This window comes from Bos grunniens, chromosome 3 (genome assembly GCF_055505025.1).
Source record: "Bos grunniens cultivar Pamir isolate PY7600 chromosome 3, Bosgru_T2T1.0, whole genome shotgun sequence".
In the NCBI taxonomy this organism is placed as follows: domain Eukaryota; kingdom Metazoa; phylum Chordata; class Mammalia; order Artiodactyla; family Bovidae; genus Bos; species Bos grunniens.
The window spans coordinates 76,090,746-76,099,477 of NC_141167.1; the positions used below are offsets into that span (position 1 = coordinate 76,090,746).

The window sequence follows — 8,732 nt, forward strand, 5'->3', positions numbered from 1 at the left end:
GCTTTGGCAGACCGTGGCTGCACCCAGTTTAGAAGTAATTAGTCCTACTCAACCAAGGTAATCGGGAAATTGGCTCTCAGACCATATTTGCAATTTTATGTGGAGAGAAATGATTCAATATTCAGTAATGGTTAGGTACTTTCAATGTTCAACCTTGAGGTCCTTGTGTAAATAGGATTGTTGTTGAAATGGAATGGAAGTTTTGACAGCAGGAACAGCCCCTTAATCAGATTTACACAGAAAAGGAGGGGATGTTCCATCATGGGAATACCAATGAGAAGATGTGCTGAATGTGAAAATCAGTTATTTTTAATGTTAAGGTAAATATTGAGAGTAATAACCAAACATCGATTGTCTTTCTAGTCTCTATGTTTCATAAAGAGAAAAGAATCCCATGTTCATTTGTCATATGTTTGAAACAGTATTTTCACTTCAAATAAAGGCATAGAAATAGCTTATAAACTAAATAAGTTTCAGAAAAGTACTGAGTGATTGAGTAAAGAATGGAATAATTAGGATAAACTATGTGAGGAAGGAATTTTTTATAACAATAAAGATCATAGAAATATTGGCAGGTTTGACTGACTGGGTTTTGGTGTTTTGCGCAATGCTGCGAGGTGAAACTAGAGGCTGACACTCAAACATTCAATTAGCTTTAGCAGGGGAGAAATGGAGGAACCATAGAACATTAAGGATGAATTCAGGAAGACCCAAGACCGTGGAGAACTTGCCTGCTCTCCACACTATTTTCCAAGGAGAGGCTGCTATGGTCACAGACTATGGAGCCTTAATCAAAATCCCAGGCTGTCTAGTCCACTGAACTAGACTTACCCTGTCACGTGGATAAGCCCTCTGAGATAGTAGATGTTGGAGAAAAAGTGTGGGTGAAGCTTATTGGCCAAAAGATGGAATTTGATAGGATTAAAGTATCCCTCTCCCTGAAGGTTGTCAACCAAGGGACTGGGAAGGACCTTGATCCCCAAAAGGTTATCACTGAGCAAGAAGAGAGGCGGAGGCTGTCCTTCCAGGATTACACTGGACAGATCACCCTCGTCTGTCCTGAACACTACCTGCAAGAAGTGTGGCTGTAAAGGTGACTTTGCAAAGGATTGTTTCATCAGGTGGGACCAAGTACTCTCTGATACCCAATGAGGAAGAGGAAAAGGAAGAGGCAAAATCAGCAGTTTGAAAAGCCTGACCCCACAAGAAATTCTTCTAGAAAAAGAAAGAAGTAAAAGAAACATAGAGACAGGAAGTCATCTAACCTTGACAGCTCAGACTCTGAGAACGATACAGGCAAGAGGGAAAGGCACATGTCAAAGGACAGCAAGGCAGCAAAGAAGAAGAAGCACAAGAAGAAGCACAAGGAGTGACGGTGGAGAGTAGAAAGAGTGTTTGAGAGAAGGAACCAGGAGCCTATGCTTTGAAGCCCTGGCTCCTAGAAAGACTCACTACTAAGAATAAGGCCTCCCACCCTCTTCTCTTCCATGGGAGATGGCATCCCTCATGCCACAGGCAAGTTTTGGAGTCAGGTATTAAAAGCATTCCAGTTGAGCTATTCCAAATCCTGAAAGATGATGCTGTGAAAGTGCTGCACTCAATATGCCAGCAAATTTGGAAAACTCAGCAGTGGCCACAGGACTGGAAAAGGTCAGTTTCCATTCCAATCCCAAAGAAAGGCAATGCCAAAGAATGCTCAAACTACCACACAATTGCACTCATCTCACATGCTAGTAAAGTAATGCTCAAAATTCTCCAAGCCAGGCTTCAGCAATATGTGAACCCTGAACTTCCTGATGTTCAAGCTGGTTTTAGAAAAGGCAGAGGAACCAGAGATCAAATTGCCAACATCTGCTGGATCATGGAAAAAGCAAGAGAGTTCCAGAAAAACATCTATTTCTGCTTTATTGACTATGCCAAAGCCTTTGACTGTGTGGATCACAATAAACTGTGGAAAATTCTGAAAGACATGGGAATACCAGACCACCTGATCTGCCTCTTGAGAAATTTGTATGCAGGTCAGGAAGCAACAGTTAGAACTGGACATGGAACAACAGACTGGTTCCAAATAGTGGAGAGTGAAAAAGTTGGCTTAAAGCTCAACATTCAGAAAACAAAGATCATGGCATCCAGTCCCACCACTTCATGGGAAATAGATGGGGAAACAGTGGAAACAGTGTCAGACTTTATTTTTCTGGGCTCCAAAATCACTACAGATGGTGACTGCAGCCATGAAATTAAAAGATGCTTACTCCTTGGAAGGAAAGTTATGACCAACCTAGATAGCACATTCAAAAGCAGAGACATTACTTTGCCAACAAAGGTTCGTCTCGTCAAGGCTATGGTTTTTCCTGTGGTCATGTATGGATGTGAGAGTTGGACTGTGAAGAAGGCTGAGCGCCGAAGAATTGATGCTTTTGAACTGTGGTGTTGGAGAAGACTCTTGAGAGTCCCTTGGACTGCAAGGAGATCTAACCAGTCCATTCTGAAGGACATCAGCCCTGGGATTTCTTTGGAAGGAATGATGCTAAAACTGAAACTCCAGTACTTTGGCCACCTCATGCGAAGTGTTGACTCATTGGAAAACACTCTGATGCTGGGAGGGATTGGGGGCAGGAGGAGAAGGGGACGACAGAGGATGAGATGGCTGGATGGCATCACCGACTCAATGGACGTGAGTCTGAGTGAACTCCGGGAGTTGGTGACAGACAGGGAGGCCTGGCGTGCTGCGATTCATGGGGTCGCAAAGAGTCGGACACGACGGAGCAACTGATCTGATCTGATCTGATTAAAAGCATATGCCTCAACTGAGTTGTTTCCTTATCACTCTTGGTTCCTTTGACCCCTGCAGCTCACCCATTCATTCACCCAACTTCATTCAGCAGAAGGTCCTATTACCCTCTCCAGCTGCCACTGCCAGATTCCCGTACAGGAGTCCAAGCTAGAGCCACAGGAACTGCTGTGGGGGGGTGAGTCTGGCTGTAATTGATAATAGTGATTGGTCCCTCCCTGTTGGCCTACCCACCCTGGCCTGATTGGCGGATGGTCTCTGCTACATCCAGCACAGGGGCAGAGGGAGACTGGCAGTGTGAGGGAGAACATGGTAAGAAGTGGTGCTACTTCTCCCATTCCCCCAAGACGATTCTGCTATGTTAGAAGTAACAGCCAGTGGTCACAGCCAGAAAACCACTGTTTGCAGTGTCTTAGCTTGTTTGTGACATTCTGTCAGACCACTGAACAAGACAGCTCAAGCTGAAATCATTGCTTTACTTTGTATTTGTTTCACTGTGAGTCAGTTGGTTCCATTTCAGGTTTCTGATTAAATTCCTGATACTAAATATATATATATGCAGGTTTGACCCCAAAGACTGTAGCATGCCAGGCTTCCCTGTCCACAGAATTCTCCAGGCAAAAATACTGGAGTGGGTAGCCATTTCCCTTCTCCAGGGGATATTCCCAACCCAGAGATCAGACATAGGTCTCCAGCATTGCAGGCAGACTCTTTACCATCTGAGCCAGCAGGGATCAGAACCCAGGTTAAACCACATACGTGCTGATTAGACTTGATCTATGACTTTGGAGTTGTTACTATCGGCAGGAATTTTCTTGGAGAAAACAGTATTAAAACGGGAAGTTGTGATTTCTCTAACGCTCATTTTCTCATCTTTAAAATGAGTGATTGTACAAAATGACCATTTAAGTCTCTTTCAGCTCTAAACACTGAAAACAATTCTATTGTTAATTCAAAGATAGAGTCTTTCATCCTGTACATGTACCCAGAGTCCATCAGGACTGAGGCTTGAGGGGAGATGTTCCACCCTGTGAGGTTCCTATTATCAATTAAATCAATGCCCAAGATTATTAGAGGATTTAGGACTGAGCCCAGAGATACTGTTTCCATAATTACAACCTAGTTTGTTCCTGACCCTTCAGGACAGCATAAACCTAGTTTTCACTTCAGCAGGAAATCCCAGTTTCAAGGCCAGAAGCAGAACTGCACAGTTCTCCAGAACTGGGGAGTAAGTTGCAGCGTACTAACCCATTCCCTCAGTGGCTGTGATATAAGCGAAATCACAAAATCAGCTCCCTGTTTTATCCTCACATATTTTGACACTTATAGCTTCTTACATCTTGTCTGGAACATCTTGTCCATGTTGTTTGGAGCATGGCTGAAAGTATTCAGTGGTTTTCAAGCCTCAGGATTCCAATTCTACAAAATTTTAAAAGAGACATCTATTCCAAACTTCCTTTGTTTAACGTACTCTAGAAATCGAAGTGCCTTTAAGTATAAATGACAGGATAATAGAACTCTAAGTCTTCTTTGCAATGAATATTATACTTTCACTTTGCACCACAGAGCTCAAAATGCCTCACTTTATGCTGATGGTGGGCCTTTTATTACAGTTTTTCATTCTCCTTCAGTTTAAGCATGTGACAAAGTGGTCACTTGCAGAAAGAGATGAAGGGGATAAGAGAGCATGAAATTCACAGAAATTAAGACCACATTAAACATGAAGTAGATGTACTTCCATCTACCTCTATTTGTAGTTTAAATTTTAAATTTGCTATACCAAGAAATTCAGAATGACAAATCACTTTTCTGGTTAAAATTAGATATCTTAGGGGAAAATAAAATAATACAGTAAAGACAAATTGGAAACATAGTAATCTTCAAAAATTAATATAAATCAAATATATAGATATGTATGTATAACATTTAATTATTCATAAATAGTTATTAAAAATATACTACTAAAGGAAATTAAAGCAGAATTTAATGTATTTTTCAAAATAATTAATTTCTGTAGCCATTTATTTCTTAAATTAGTGTAATTTTGCAGTATAATAAATGTAAAACACCAAACCCATATAAATATCCATCCTACTAAAAAGTGGAGAGAAATTGCATGAAGCTAATTCTTTTAAAACAAATTTTTGTAAACATATTTTTACCGTAAGTGTTCTTTCTGCTGATAAACAACATGTAAAGTTAAAGAGAGGAAGATGAAAACAGTAATCACCATTCTCCAAATATCATTTCGGGAAATCATTTCAGAATCTTTTAAGTCAAATTTGATTTTTATCTCTTGATTGAAAATAAGTAGTGTCTTCCTCAACACAATAGCCTAGTTTTTTCAAATAAATGAATATGACTAACAAGTGAGGATTATTAAAATATTATTTTACATTTTTAAATGTATCTAAATAAATTTAATTAATGAATATGACATATCTGTGAGATATATAGGATTCCTTTTTAAAGACTAAGAAACCAAGATTAATTAGGATAAAAATTAATAAATCAGAACATAATTTTATATTTGATATAAAGTTTTTTTAAGAAAAATAAAGCACAATTTTAAGAGGATATAAATGATAACTTTGTATATTATAATTGTTCCTACATTAGACTAAGATACTGAATCATATTAAAGATTGGACATTTTGTAAGTGGTTTTGTTTTTCAAAGAGATGTAAAACCAAGTTTATCATGTGATGATCTTTTATAATGGCCTAGCTTTGATTAGTAATAATTCTTATTAATTTAGCCACCAAAATATTTTGGCTTGTATTTATAGATTTCTGAGAAGCATTATATATAGTGATAGAAAGGAATTTAAATTATCTGAATGCTTTATCATCATCTAGAGGTACTTTGCAATTAGTTTTCCTGCTTTATTAGCATTCTGTGGCAATATTTGCACTAAAATGTCAGCCCTGTAGTTTCATGAATCATTACAAAAGCATCATGGAGTATGATTTATAATGCACAACAATTCATTTTGATCCAAGAAAATAGACCATGTTGCAGTAAGTCATTCTTGGACTCTTATCTTCAAGTAATTTGAGGGAAAAGCTAAAATTGTGATCTGGTTGGCTTCTTGTGAGTGATCCAGTCATGGCATTAAAATCAATATATATCAAAAATAAAGAACAGAAAGCATGAGTAATAGAAATAATTCAATTTAATACACACATTATACCTAATAGTTCCTATTTTAATATGTTATTTTTAATACTGGACTTAATACATGTCCAGAGTGTACTTTCATTTTTATTTCTTTAGTATCTTTTCCTGTATGGCTAAAAACATCACATTACCTTCTTTAAAGGAAAATCTTTGTTACATAAACATTTGAGTATTTTAGGAGAAAAAACATAATTCATGTCAGAAAGACTGTGAACTCTTATGCTAGAAACCAGTGTCTAAAAATTAAAATTATTTTAAAGACAGTCTTAATAATTACTTTATAAGTGTATAGTTACCACATAATTTTAATTGCAATAGTTTCCTATTATAAATAAAAATCGTAGTAACAGTTCTTAATGGAATTCATCACTCACTTTTGGATGGTAACATATTAAATATTTAGTTTTTTATAAATGTGAAATTTTATTTACTACAAACTTTAACACATACGTTATTTAAAAATTAGAGTTCAAAAACTAACCACATTTTCAGGTAGATAATTGTTTAAATTTTCTGCAGAGACCTACTTTTGTAAGCATATTGAAAAACTTTCTAAGTAGCATCAGAGAGCAGTTTTCAGTGAAATGGTCAAGAGATATGACTAAGTCAGTTTTGCAGAAGGATTCAAGCATTTTAGAATAGAGATGTTAAACTGCTAGTTTCCAGCTATCAGTGTATTAATTTATACTAAGAATAAATGCACAGTGGTAAGATTACCAGCGGCATAGGCCCACAATAAATCATATGAGATGTAGGCTAAAAAATAAATCTGTATACTCATTTGAGAAAGACTGTAATGGGCTTTATAATTTTAACAAAATTTTCAAACTGATTTTTCCTTTAAAATGTTTAGATTTGCTACCTAAAAAATGAATGAGTGAAACATCAACAATGTAATAATTGAATACCTATGAATATACCCCATAACTTAAGAACTAGAACCAACAATAAGCTGAAACATTTAATAAAAATACAGGAGAAAAATAAACTGTTTTGACATTTCTGTATTGTCAGTACCATTTCTGCCTACATATAGGCTACTTGGTACTTACTCTGCATCCTTTTTACAGTAAAACTTCTTTGAGGACTAAAGTACTAACCTTTAAATTAGTGCCTATTTAATTTAATAACGAAATCCATCAAACTTCAGACTCACTAAATGATTTCATTTTCCTTTCTAGTTAGTCTGAAGTGCTTTATTTTAAAATGTTAACTGTCAAAATAATGGATTTTTTTCCTCCATAAGAATAACTTGGATTTCTAACATATCTCGTCAATCATTCTATTTAAACTGGGTGTGCATAAATTGTTCCACCACTAAGATTCTCTTAACTCCAGTGTGTAAGTCTGGACAGGGTTGCTTATCTCTTCTGTGAAAAAGAAATAAGATCATGTTCTAAAATGAATTTATAGTCTTTTGCTTATAGTCAGAATGTATTTTTAGAGACAGAAAGTTCTATTATTTTATCAAGTAATGGAACAACTGTAAAAATTATTTTGAGAAAACAGGATACTACAGAACACATTATTGCATTAAAATTATGAAGTAAAATACTATGTTATACATATTCTCCACTAGGTGATTTTTTTGATATTTGAACTATCACCTTCTCTCTTTATATATTAGTAATGGTTGTATTTTTACTAAGAAATATTATCATCAGTTCTTCATCATATATTCTGGTATCCTATAATGTATATGACTAAGTTTATACTTTGTCATAAGCCAGTACAGTGTCTTATTAATAGAAGGAAGATGTTAAACTGAGAAAAATTCAAGTTTTATTACCAGTTAATATTAACCCAAAGGTGGTTTGAAATTATTGTTTGTGTTAAATGCAAAAGCTGACTTTTATGTATCAGAGAACTATTCCAGCTCTTACAATCCAGAGTGATACAGTTGAATCATCGTCCTTTTAATTTGAATTTAAAGTGTAAACAGAAAAAATTCCTTGCACTTTAGAGCTGAATTATTTTAGCCTTTAAATTTCTAGTATTTCCATGAAAGCTTGAATAAAAAGCTGTGGTCTGACAAGCTAAAAACATATTGTAGTTTTATGAAAGTCTCCAATTGGCATAATGAGAACTGATACAATCTAATTGTTTAATCAGTAACATTCTTTTTACTATTATATAATAATCTATATTCTAAGTAAATTTGTAAACAAATGCAGTTCTAATAAATATACTTAGGAAATTTATTTTATATTGTTTTATTACTTACTGGAATGTTTTGTGAATGCTCAAAGAATTTGTATCAGGCAATTCACTTACATGAAAATTTAAAAATTCTTTGTGTCATTGGTGAATGAAAAAATGTTAGAATGGTCCATGGGACAATAACACACACAAACAGCATTTAAGTTCTTACTCAGTGCTTTATGTCTTTTACAAAATGAAGCTGATTCTCCTTGCTTCTGGACTGAGACACAATTTAATACCAGAGGAAAATTTAGGCAGCTACTGGAATTACTACAATGCTAATAACTTATATCAAAAGAAAGGTTTAAATTTTGGGGAAATTCAATTCAATATGTATTATCATAATTATAAATCTATTAGCAATAAGAGTACTATTAAGAGAATTATATAGACTAATAAGAGTACTATGTATGCTCCATATAAATAGATCTCCAAATAAAGTGGAATATTTGGGAACCTGAAATATTTCCCAAATGTTACAGAATTTTCCAGTGGGGTGAAGTCTGCATTTTGAATTTAAATATCTGCTATAATCAGTAATTAATAATAAAGCATTACT

At 35.3% G+C, this 8,732-nt stretch overlaps 1 pseudogene; it reads left to right on the forward strand.

The window, feature by feature from the left end:
* The first annotated feature begins 636 nt into the window (after window positions 1-636).
* On the forward strand, window positions 637-1,504 carry LOC147375868 (zinc finger CCHC domain-containing protein 17 pseudogene; annotated as a pseudogene).
* The last annotated feature ends 7,228 nt before the right edge of the window (window positions 1,505-8,732 follow it).